This window comes from Lithobates pipiens, unplaced genomic scaffold (genome assembly GCF_037356315.1).
Source record: "Lithobates pipiens isolate NorthernLeopardFrog02 unplaced genomic scaffold, aLitPip1_a1.2 Scaffold_25, whole genome shotgun sequence".
NCBI lineage: Eukaryota > Metazoa > Chordata > Amphibia > Anura > Ranidae > Lithobates > Lithobates pipiens.
This window is the reverse complement of record NW_027507787.1, coordinates 205,857,706-205,870,666: the sequence shown is the minus strand read 5'-3', so window position 1 is coordinate 205,870,666 and position 12,961 is coordinate 205,857,706. Positions and strand designations below refer to the sequence as shown.

Below are 12,961 nucleotides of genomic sequence, written 5' to 3'. Positions count from 1 at the left end.
GGTGGCGGATGGGCTGGTCTGAGTATTTCAAAAACTGCTGATCTACAGGGATTTTCACAGACAACCATCAGGTTTACAGAGAATGGTCTGAAAAAAGAGAAAATATCCAGTGAGAGTCAGTTGTATGGATGAAAATGCCTTGTTGATGTCAGAGGAGAATGGGCAGACTGGTTCCAGATGATAGAAAGGCAACAGTAACTCAAATAACCACTCGTTACAACCAAGGTATGCAGAATACCATCTCTGAATGCACAACACATCCAACCTTGAAGCAGATCAGCTACAGCAGCAGATGACCACACCGGGTGCCACTCCTGTGTCAGCTAAGAAAAGGAAACTGAGGCTACAATTGGCACAGGCTCCCCAAAACTGGATAATAGAAGATTGGAAAAAAGTTGCCTTGCCTGATGAGTCTCAATTTCAGCTGCAACATTCAGATGGTGGGGTCAGAATTTGGTGTAAACCACATGAAAGCATGGATCCATCCTGCCTGGTATCAATGGTTCAGTCTGGTGGTGTAATGGTGTGGGGGATATTTTCTTGGCACACTTTGGGGCCCTTAGTACCAACTGAGCATCGTTTCAACGCCACGGCCTACCTCAGTATTTTTGCTGACCATGTCCTTCTCTTTATAACTACAGTGTCCCCATCTTCTGGTTTCTTGAAGATGACAATAAGGTCACTGTACTCCAATGGCCTCCACAGTCACCAGATCTCATCCAATAGAGAACCTTTGGGATGTGTTGGAAAGGGAGATTCACATCACGGATGTGTAGCCAACAAATCTGCAGCAACTGCATGAGGCTATCAGTTCACTATGGACCAAAATCGCACACCCCTGGACTCCGCACTCTGCACTGGTGCGCAGTCATGTTGGAACAGGAAGGGGCCATCACCAAACTGTTCTCGCAAAGTTGGGAGCATGAAAATGTCCAAAACATCTTGGTATGCTGAGTTTCCCTTCATTGGAACTAAGTGGCCAAGCCCAACTCCTGAAAAACAACCCCACACCATAATCCTCCCTCCACCAAATGATTTGGGCCAGTGCACAAAGCCAGGTCCATAAAGACATGGATGAGCGAGTTTGGCGTGGAGGAACCTGACTGACCTGCACCTCAACCCGATATAACACCTTTGGGACGAATTAGAACAGATACTGAGAGTCAGGCCTTTTCATCCAACTTCAGTGCCTGACCTCACAAATGCACTTCTGGAAGAATGGTCAAACATTCCCATAGACACACTCCTAAACCTTGTGGACAGCCTTCCCAGAAGAGTTGAAGTTGTTATAGATGCAAAGGGTGGGCCAACTCCTTATTGAACCCTACGGACTAAGACTGGGGGAGGGGAAAAACCTGTCAGTGTTACTTAACTGCAGCAGAGAGAATCAGATCTTCCTCCTGCCAGACAGGACTGTGTGATATGGCAGAGCCATGTAAATCTAAGGACTGTATGGACAGAAATACAGATTCTTTGGAAAGTACAGAAGTTCCTTTCATTGCATTGATCTGTATATTTAGCATTTTGCCTGGAGCTCATCTTTAAATACCTCATGGGATCACTCATCTGCTGATAGATGAGACCCATCTGTCTTTTGTGATGTTTACTACATGTGGTATACAGTATACTTCAAGGTGTATATATGTGACGCCGGACTGAGTCATTCATGGAAATAGGTGTCAGACCTCTCGAATGGCATTATAATAAACAACAGCTGGCCTGCTGCCTGATGTATAATACAGACTGCCGGTGGCAATCATGTCTGTGGGATGACTGTTATGATAAAATAAGGACCTGTGATTGGATGAAGTACAGATGGGGCCACAATAGTCACTATTCATGTTGTAAAGCGCTGTGTAAACTGTTGGCGCTATATAAATCCTGTATAATAATAATATTCTGTTCTTCCTTTTTTTTTTTTCATCTGTACTCAGATTGCGTGATTCTTCCCTTTTCCATGTCAACATGGACTTTCAACAGACTTCTTGCGAGAGCTCAGAATGTTTCTAAATCAGCTGTGTGACGCTCCGTTATGTGTTCACCATTCACATGCATGGTGTCTGGTCTGGAACTTGAAAACAATTTAAGTTGGCCATTCACTATTTCTTTTTTTTTTTTTTTTCACTCAGCCAGCGTGCTGCAAAAAAATTGCACAGATTCCTCCATCCACTCCAAACAGTCCAGATGGATGAATCTCCTGCTGAGACAATTGTAGTCTATCTAATGACGCCGGTGTTCTGGCAGATAGTGTCCGGCCATCATATAGCGTCCGCCCCGTATTGCGCATGTGCAGTACGGGGCAGAAGAAGCTTCGGAAAATCTCCGAAGCTGAACGGCGCCTGCGCCGTGAGTGGAGGTGGTAGCCCCACCATCCAAGCGGGCATATGGTTGTGAAAATGAGACGGCCCCTTGCGGGCGAGCTTTTCTCGCCACGCTTCGGGCTCGGCCTCGCTTCGCTCAGCTCTTTTTTATTCCTACTCTCTGTCCACTTGGATGGTGGGGCTAGAACCTGGACTCATGGTGCAGGCACTGTTCATCCTCGGCTATTTTCGGAATCTGTGTTGCTGTGTACTGCGCATGCGCAGTACACAGCGGACGCTATCTGATGGGGGACCTTATATGATGAGACACTGGCAACTATTATAATACAGTGGGCTCTGCCAAATATTTGACCTTGTCACCGATCTTTTTTTTTTGTTTGTTGTTAGAGTGGGGTCTTCCAAATTTGATTGCTGAAATGGATATATAATTTTAAATGACATTAAGCTCTAAAAATAACAGATACTGAAAAAAATATGACATAAAACTATCCCCTATTTTGCAGACGCTATAAATTTTGCCCGAACCAATCAATATACACTTATTGCGATTTTACTAAAAATATGTAAAAGAATACACATCGGCCTAAACTGAGGAAAAAATTGGGGTTTTTTTAAATATATTTTTGGGGGATATTTATTATAGCAAAAAATATTGCTTTTTCTTTTTTCAAAATTATCGCTCTCTGTTTATAGCGCAAAAAATAAAAACCACAGAGGTGATCAAATACCACCAAAAGAAAGCTCTATTTGTGGGCACTTCAATTTTGTTTGGGTGCAATGTCGCACGACTGCGCAATTGTCAGTTAAAGTGACGCAGTGCCGAATCGCAAAAGGTGCTCTGGTCAGGAAGGGGGTAAAATCTTCCGGGGCTGAAGTGGTTAAATAGTGGATGTGTATTGATTCTTTTTAGAGATTTAAGACCTTGTTTAGTGCCACTTCAACTCTGGAGGTATTTAATTTAGCGGCTGCACATTCAGCTCTGTGGCTCCTGTTCCTGAGCATGTTTCATGTTTCCTGGAATGAATGCAGCGTTCCCCTTGTACAGTGAGGTTGCAGTGTGTGAAATGCGCCCCGGGTTATACAGGTTTCACGGATGACGTCTTGTGGATCTCCTCATCTGAGATGACACACAGACGCTTTCAGAGTGACTGACTGTTCCTGGGTGTTGGAGAATAAATGAACAGGAAGTGTTCACATTCCACATTCCGGCATCTCATTATCCGGGGTGACCAATTCAACAAGACACGTCTGTACAATCTGTTTATTAATGTCACAGCAGCTTGTCACCCGTCATAGTTTTCACGAGATTTACTTACATATCTGCTGATTTGTAGTCATTTCCACTTTTAAAGGAAAGTGTACTATATTTTCTTTTTATATTGTAGTTTATAGTCGGCCATATACAGTGCCTTGCAAAAGTATTCACCCCCCTTGGCATTTTTCTGTGTTTTGTTGCCTCACAACCTGGAATTAACATGGATTGCTTGGAGATTTGCATCATTTAATTTACAGAACATGACCACAACTTTGAAGATGTTTTTTTTTTTTTATTGTGAAGCAAACAATAAATAGGACAAAATAATAGAAAAAGTCAATGTGCATAACTATTCACCCCCCTAAAGTCAATACTTTTGTAGAGCCACCTTTTGTGGCTATGACAGCTCCAAGTCGCTTTGGATAAGTCTCTATGAGCTTGCCACATCTTACCACTGGGATCTTTGCCCATTCTGCCTTGCAAAACTGCTCCAACTCCTTCAAGTTGAATGGTTTGCTCTTGGGAACAGCAATCTTTGAGTCTGACCACATATTTTCTATTGGATTGAGGTCTGGGCTTTGACTAGACCATTCCAACACATTTAGACGTTTCCCCTTAAACCACTCAAGTGTTGCTTCAGCAGTGTGTTTGGGGTCATTGTCCTTCTCTATGGTGAACCTCCATCCTAGCCTCAAATCACACACAGAGGTGTGTGGTACATATTTGCTCAAGAATATCCCTGTATTTAGCACCATCCATCTTTTCCCCTCAACTCTGACCAGTTTCCCAGTCCTGACTGCTGAAAACATCCCCACAGCATGATGCTGCCACCACCATGTTTCACTGATGGTGTTCTTTGGGTGATGTGATGTGTTGTGTTTGTGCCAGACATAGAACTTTCTTTGATGGCCAAAAAGTTTAATTTTAGTCTCATCAGACCAGAGCACCTTCCTCCATACATTTTGGGAATCTCCCACATGCCTTTTCACAATCTCAAAACGTGCCATTTTGTTTTTTGCTGAAAGTAATGGCTTTCTTCTTGCCACTTTGCCATAAATGCTAACTCTATGGAGTGTACGGCTTATTGTCGTTCTATGTACAGATACTCCAGTCTCTGCTGTAGAACTCTGCCGCTCCTCCAGGGTTACTTCCTCTCTCTTAATAACCTCCACTGATTTCCCACCCACCAGCACTGCCACTGATCCCACCTGCACTACCACTGATCCCATCCCCCATCAGCACTGTCATTGATCCCACCATCAGCACTGTCATTGATCCCACCCCCCCACCAGCACTGCCACTGATCCCACCTGCACTACCACTGATCCCATCCCCCATCAGCACTGTCATTGATCCCACCATAAGCACTGTCATTGATCCCACCCCCCCACCAGCACTGCCACTGATCCCACCCCCCCCACCAGCACTGCCATTGATCCCATTCCCATCCCATTCTCCCCCCCCCCCCCCCAAGTAGTAAGAGAAGGAATAAAACTAGAGAATACATGGAAGGGAGAGGAAAAGATGGGGAGGAACAATGAAAAAGGGAGATAAAGAATAAGAGAAAGAACAAGAAAGACGGCTAGAGAGAGGAGAGGGGAAAAAAAACAAGAAATTATGATAGAGAGAGATAAAAGGGAAAGAAAGGAGAACAGAGAAAGCGTGGTACATCCTAATATTGTACCATAAGGGGTTTTAATACTTTACAAGTTGAAGGGGCTCGGGAACACTAAATGTCCTTGGGTTAGGGGCGCAAATGACTTGACTTGTCTTGTCTTGGGTGCTGACAACCCACGCTACGAAAATAATTTTACTGTTAGGGGTCCCCACAACTTGGGAAATTTTATCAAGGGGTCACGGCACTAGCAAGGTTGAGAACCACTGCTGTAGAGGAAAGGTTTTCTGACTTTCCGTCAGAATAAACTCTGACGGTCTTTCCGACGGAGTTCCGCTGAAACGGACTTGCCTACACACGATCACACCAAAGTCTGCTCATTTGGAACATGGTGGCGTAAGACGGGACTAGAAAAAGAGAGTTCAATAATTGTTTTTGGTCTGTCGGAATAGCATACAGACGAGCGGTTTTCCCGATAGGAATTGATTCTGTCAGAAAGATTTAAAACATGTTCTATTTCTAGGTCCATCAGAATTTAAAAAAAAGAAAAGTCAGAAGCCTACACACGATCGGAATATCAGATGAAATGATTCCGTCGGACCTTTTCTGACGGAAAGTCCGGTCGCGTGTACACGGCATAACAGTGTCCCTGCACTGCTCTGAATGACAGCAAAATCTCAAAAAATAAATACAATTTACATTGACCAGAATGACCTTTTCTGTTTCCTAGCCAGGATAGAGTCTTGCAATGTCACTTCTCTTTATTGGATATAATTAGAGAAGTGCGTCTGTCTAAAAAGAACAAGGAAACCTTTGTGGATTGCATAAAGTATATATGAACCCAATTATTAAAATCTTATGTAAGCCTTAACATACAACTTTAACCACCAATGGGTTTACTTCCTCTTTGTTTCCCTGCAAAGGTAAAGCATAATGGGCTACTATGCATCGTTAGTGGCGACCTGCTCAGTGTGCCTGCGCGCCGCTGTCTACGGCACCTACAGTGGCTGTCTTTTTGCAAATATCTCCTAAACCAGGGGGGCCCAACCAGTGGCCCGGGGACCACATGTGGCCCGCGGAGCCTTCTGATGTGGCCCACGACCTCCTGCTTTGGGATAGCAGGTGCTCAAGCCCAGATCATGGGTTGCCGACAGCGGTAGAGGAAGCAAGTGGCTGCAGAGGGAGCAGAGCCGCATTTGCCAATGCTTCCTGTATTGTGCCGGCTCCTGCCCCAAGCGGAGTGATACCAAATGCATTCTGCCTGTGACAGCAACAGCCGGCGATACCTGAATGGAAGACTGTTATTAAAGGTACGTTTATTACTAAAAGCAGTGTATATATGGGCATAGCTGTTCTGCAGTGGTTACTGGGCTGCTTTCAAACTGATCCGCAGGTGCAGCGCATTGCACCTTTGGGTTACCTGCACTGAGCCATAGACTTCTGTTATTATCTGCGGGTTTGGTGTGCTTTCAGAAAGTGCAACACGCCTTTTTTTTTTTTTTTGCTAGAAAATTACTTGGAACCCCAAACATTATACTTTGTGTTTAACATATGCATTCTAAAAGGTTACAAACGTTTGTTTTGTTTGTTTTTTTAGTTGTGTGAATGGAACAAACATAGAGTGGGGTCTTCCGAATTTGATTTAAAAAATGGATATATACTTTAAAATGACACTAAGCTCTAAAAATAAAGTACTATTTAACCACTTAAGGACCGAGCTTCTTTTTGAGATTTGTTGTTTACAAGTTAAAAACAGGTTTTTTGGTTGAAAATTACTTAGAACCCCCAAACATTATAATTTTTTTTTCTAACACCCTAGAGAATAAAATGGCGGTCATTGCAATACTTTCTGTCACACCGTATTTGCGCAGCGGTCTTACAAGCACACTTTTTTTGGAAAAAAATACACTTTTTTGAATTACAAAATAAGACAACAGTAAAGTTAGCCCATTTTTTTTTAATACTGGGAAAGATAATGTTACGTTTAGTAAAATGATACCCAACACTGCGGCGATACCTCACATGTGTGGTGCGAACATTGTTTGTTTAATCAACTTTATTGCTATGACGAGGGATCAACAACATCCCTTGAGATAGCATGGACAGTGACAGGTCCTTTTTTACTGATACATCGGGGTCTATCAGACCCCAGATCTCTCCTCTGCCCTTAAAAGCATCAGATCAAACCAATATCAGTCTAACCAGATGTTTTCACAGGCCAGTAAGGGTCTGTTTTCATTAGACCGACACAGGAAGTGACAAAATGCTTGCCGCTTCTGGTTTCTAAGGCCATAGAGATGATCGGGAAAGTTTTGGTCCTCGGTCATCTCTATGGTAAGCCGGCAGAACAGCCAAATCTAGTCTGGAAAGGTGGCGGAAGGCAGTGGGGAGGGAAGAGGTGACCCCTTTCTATCACATTTAAAAGCAATTAGGCAGGTTTTTAGCCACTTGGATTGCATTTACCTTTTTTTTAGCATTGCTAGCTGAATTGCAGTTGCAGCCATGGTCCTGGTATAACCACTTCAACCAGAAGACGTGCTCCTATGTCCTTTTGGGGGAAGATGTTAAAAGTAATTTTTTTTCTTTATTGTCAATTTCTGATTGTTATTCACACCTGATTTTTCATAATTAGGAGTTTAAAGAAATGGAGCAACGCAGTTATTTGATTCATATGTTTTGCATTGTTGCCATTCAAACAATAGTGAGTTTCCATTGACTCCTGGGAGCCGTCAGCAGTGGCGGAGGCGATCTGGTCCTTCTCCTGGCTAGACATGGAGACAAGTGAGAGGAAGATGGTCCCCACCCATCTCCATGACATTGCAGGGCAGAAGTGATGTCAAAACGTCACTTCTGCCCATAGCTCTTAAAGGGCCATTTTTTTAAATCATTTTTATTAAATGAAATTTTTTTTTTTTTATTGCATTTTAGTGTAAATATGAGATCTGAGGTCTTTTTGATCCCAGATCTCTTATTTAAGAGGTCTTGTCATGCTTTTTTCTATTACAAAGGATATTTACATTCATTGTAATAGGAATAAAAGTGACACAATTTTTTTTTTTTTTTAAACAGTGTTTTAAAACGCACCCTGCGCTGCTGAGCTCGCGTGCAGAAGCGAACGCATACATGAGCAGCGCCCACAAATGAAAGCGGTGTTTAAACCACACATGTGAGATATCGCCACGATCAGTAAAGCAAGTGCAATAATTCTAGCCCTGGACCTCCTCTGTAACTCAAAACATACAACCTGTAGAATATTTTAAACGTCGCATATCCAGATTTTTAAGGGTAAAAGTTTGTCGCCATCCCACGAGCGGATGTAATTTTGAAGCATGACATGTTGGGTATCAATTTACTTGGCGCAACATTATCTTTCACAATCTAAAAAATTGGGCTAACTTTACTGTTGTCTTATTTTTCAGAGGGGTTGTAAAGGTTCATTTTTTATTTTCTAAATAGGTTCCTTTAAGCTAGTGCATTGTTGGTTCACTTACCTTTTCCTTCAATTTCCCTTCTAAATGTTTTTTTCTTTGTTTTATTTGTCTGAATTTCTCACTTCCTGTTCCTCCTCGGTAAGCTGTTCTGGCTGACTAAACACCGCTCGGATGATGGTGTGAAGTTTACTGAGGAGAAAAACAAGTGAGAAATTCAGACAAAGAAAAAAACATTTGGAAGGGAAATCGAAGGAAAAGGTAAGTGAACCAACAATGCACTAGCTTAAAGGAACCTATTTATAAAATAAAAAAAACTAAGCTTTACAACCCCTTTAATTCAAAAAAGTGTATTTTTTCCAAAGAAAGTGCACTTGTAAGACCATTGCGCAAATACGGTGTGACAGAAAGTATTCCACTGACCGCTATTTTATTCTCTAGGGCAGGGGTCCTCAAACTTTTTAAACAGGGGGGTCAGTTCACTGCCCCTCAGACTGTTAGGGGGCCGGACTATAGTTAAAAAAAAAAAAAAAAACTATGAACAAATTCCTATGCACACTGCACATATCTTATATTGAAGTGAAAAAACAAAATGGGAACAAATACAATATTTAAAATGAAGAACAAGTACATTTTAAATCAACAAACTTACCAGTATTTCAATAGGAACTATGGGCCTGCTTTTAGCTAATAAGATGGTCAATGTCGCAGCCCAATCAGTGCCCCCCCAACATCATTTCAAGCCCCCCCTCACCATCATTTCAAGCCCCCCTCACAGCCTTACTGTGCCAAACAATGTCTCACCAGTCAGTGTTTGTGCACATCGGGCATATCCTGCTGCTGCGTCACGGCTCACTGTGAAAAGTTTGGACGTGCTGTGATAAAAGTCCCGCCCTCCTCCTAGACCAGCTTGTGTGATAGACAGAGCAGTCCCTCTATCACACAAGCTAGCCTAGGAGGAGGGCGGGACGTAGTTTGAGGACCCTTGCTCTAGGTGTTAGGGAAGAAAATGTATAATGTTTGGGGGTTCTAAGTAATTTTCTAGCAATAAAGACTGTTTTTTAACTTGTAAACAACACATCTAAAAAAAAAAGAGGCTTGGTCCTTAAGTGGTTAATTTGCTTTAATGAGTTGCATTTGTAGTGCGTTCACATGCTTTTTAAACCATGCATACTAGGCTCATTGAAATGCATATGCATTCATACTACATTTAAAAACATGTTCAAGCCCTTATTGATATTGCAAAGGTGGAATAAGCGGTTGTTTAGCTGTTTGCGGTGTGCAGTGATTACTTTGGACGCCTTCTATGTTTACATCTACATTAATGCCACTTGTAGTCATTGCTTTTTGCTCCTTTAATGGATAATAGTTCATCTCTTCTTCTACTGTGCTTCCAGTATAATAATATTTGTATAGGTGGTGATCTCCTCTGGCTGGTTCTGTTACAGAGACAGACACACAACTCCATGTATCATTCCAAAGCAAACAAATCTACTGCAATATTAAAGGAAAAGCTCCATAAGCCGCACATCATCAAGCAGACCCATGTGCATGAAGTGAGATGAATGGCAGCCAGGCCACGCCCCCAACATGCTTCACTGCCCTCCTTAAACCATGAACTCATCATATTTGCTGCCTTTTAATCTGTTTAATGTGCTACTGTATATCTGTTCAAGTGCTGCATAAATTGACACCATTTTAAAAGTACCCGTAATAAATAATAAATAAATAAGTACCTGTTGGTTCCGTCATAAATCCAGTCCTGTCCCTGTGCACCCTGCAGTGTCACTGTTGGAGGATTTCCCCTCTTTTCTTGTTTTGGGGACCACTCAAACTACATCAATACATTTTTAAATACAAGCTGTGCAAGCACCTGTATTTTACTTGCTATGGGCCTCTCATGGCCCTTGTACAGCAGGGCTGGAGTGTGAAAGGAAGAAGCGTTACAAGAAGCCAATCCTTTCAGGTCATGTGCTAACAGAAGGCATTCTGATAGGAGATGAGAGAAAAGTGACAAGGGGATGTGCACTTTACTGAGCTACTTCTCTTTTCCATGTCCAGTCACAGACTGGGGGCTTGTCCGGGATGACCTGGCCTCAGAGGACGTGGGTTAAATAAAGTTGGCCATCAGACCGAGGACATCTAGTGACAGAAAAAAATACTACGGGGGACAGAAAAAAGTGACAGAAAAAAATACTATGGGGGAGATATCTTGTAGTTTTATCTTTAATGTGCTATTCATGTTTAGCTTGTTAGATTTTGGCTGTAGGCCTGCTTTAACTGGAGGAAATCCATGCAAACAGGCGAAGAACATACATACTCCATGAAGGTAGTCTGAGTCGTAGGGTGTGAGCTGAAGATTTAGATAAGTGAGCCTATTTTATTCTATTGTTTGGAAGTGCAGCATGGGGCTTGTTTGTTCAAAGTTAGTGATGCAAATTAACTAAACTGTGCCAACATAAAATATATCCCGGGGGGATTGTGCATTGCTTTTATGTTCAATAATGTTTATTTGACTTTCCTGTCATTTGGCTTACACTGTTAGAATTTCTGAATACATTCTCCTAGAAAGCCTGCAGATGTGAAAGTCATCTGGACGCCATACACCCTGCATAAGGCGAGCAGTGTTTCCTGGATGTGATCATGGAAACTTGCCTGAGTTAGGAGAATGTTCAGTGAGGGTCGCCCATCGGGTGACCAAGATTGTCAAGAACCCATCTCTGGGATGACGGACCTGAATCTGGCATCAGAAAACTCTGAAGCAGCTCTGACCCCCTAGGGGCAGGTCTGAGCTCAGATTGGCTAAGCCTCAGCAGAGATTATATGACCAAAAGATTGTTCATAGGATCAGTACTCGAGAGAGCCTGTAGAAGAATTTTCTCCACAACACTAAATATTTAAAGACCAATTTAGGGAATTGGACAACTGCACTACAAAGGTTACATAGTAGGTGGGATTGAAAAAAGACACAAGTCCATCAAGTCCACCAATGTGTGTGATTATATGTCAGTATTACATTGTATATCCCTGTAGGTTGCGGTCGTTCAGGTGCTTATCTAATAGTTTCTGAAAACTATCAATGATGCCCGCTGAGACCACCGCCTGTGGAAGGGAATTTCACATCCTTGCCACTCTTACAGTAAAGAACCCTCTACATAGTTTAAGGTTAAGTCTAATTTCTTCTAATTTTAATGATTGGCCACGAGTCTTGTTAAACTCCCTTCTGCCAAAAAGTTTATCCGTATTGTGGGGTCACCAGTACGGTATTTGTATATTGAAATCATATCCCCTCTCCAGCGTCTCTTCTCCAGAGAGAATACGTTCAGTGCTGGCAACCATTCAAGGCCAGCCAATAAAACGCGTAGACGTAAATTCCGGTTCCTATTAACGTCACTTCCGGTATCATGGAACGCACACCATGAACGGCGTTTTTATATCTTCAGCTCGATGTTTGTCATGCCTGGTTTTATCTCTACCTCTTGTAAGTACATTTTTATGCGCAATAAATGCCTTTTTTTAAGCGGTACTTCACTATTAGTTCCTTTCCTTTAATTTTTGGGTATCTATTATTCTGGCCGAGTATCCTCAACTAAGGAAATGTATTGGATGATCTGATGTTCAAGTTGCCATTCTTGGCCATCACTATTAAGCCTGAAGTGACCCCTAGACTGAAAAACTGAGGGTCTACTGTATTTGGCGTGTGGGGACACAGGAGGGGTTGTTGCGGTACAACTTGAAAACTCTGGGGCACTTTTGTTGGATTGGAGCACATCAGTCACTTTATATGGACTTTTACTTTTGTTATTAATGTTTTGTTTTTTCCTTTCATCAATGCTATGTTTGCTAGCGCTGTAATATCTATATTATTATTTTGTTCAAGTGGTTAGCACTTTGTGTTCAGCAGCTGCACTTATTATCACTATTTTTATTGTTCGTTTTTCACTTTAGGTTCATTTTAAAAACATTTATTTGTGACACTCACAGCGCCGGTTTATATATTTAGTAATATATTTGTATACAGCTTAGTAACACCCCACTGAGTACCACCTGAGTCAGTTGTCTTACTTTGCCTCATTGGCCGCACTCCCCTGACCATTCATTTTGAATATCACCCCAGTGCACATGCCCAGTGAACCACGAAGCATTTTAGAGCTCTACAATGCAGAGATATAAACCATTGCTAACTCAAAGCATACTCCATTTGTGTGTGTTCCCAGGGGGAGTATATGCGGTGGGGGGGAGGAATGGCATCATCCCTTTCTCATCCAGCTCTGGCTTTCCTTTAACTGGGCATTTACACCTAAGGGAGGCAGGAAGGACTGCCTGATCATGTGACCACTCT

The 12,961-nt window shown here is 42.3% G+C and overlaps 1 protein-coding gene across 3 annotated transcripts in view; it reads left to right on the top strand.

The window, feature by feature from the left end:
- Positions 1–12,961, top strand: part of ENTPD1 (ectonucleoside triphosphate diphosphohydrolase 1) — a 168,488-nt gene that overhangs the window by 17,213 nt on the left and 138,314 nt on the right. The window lies entirely within an intron of this gene.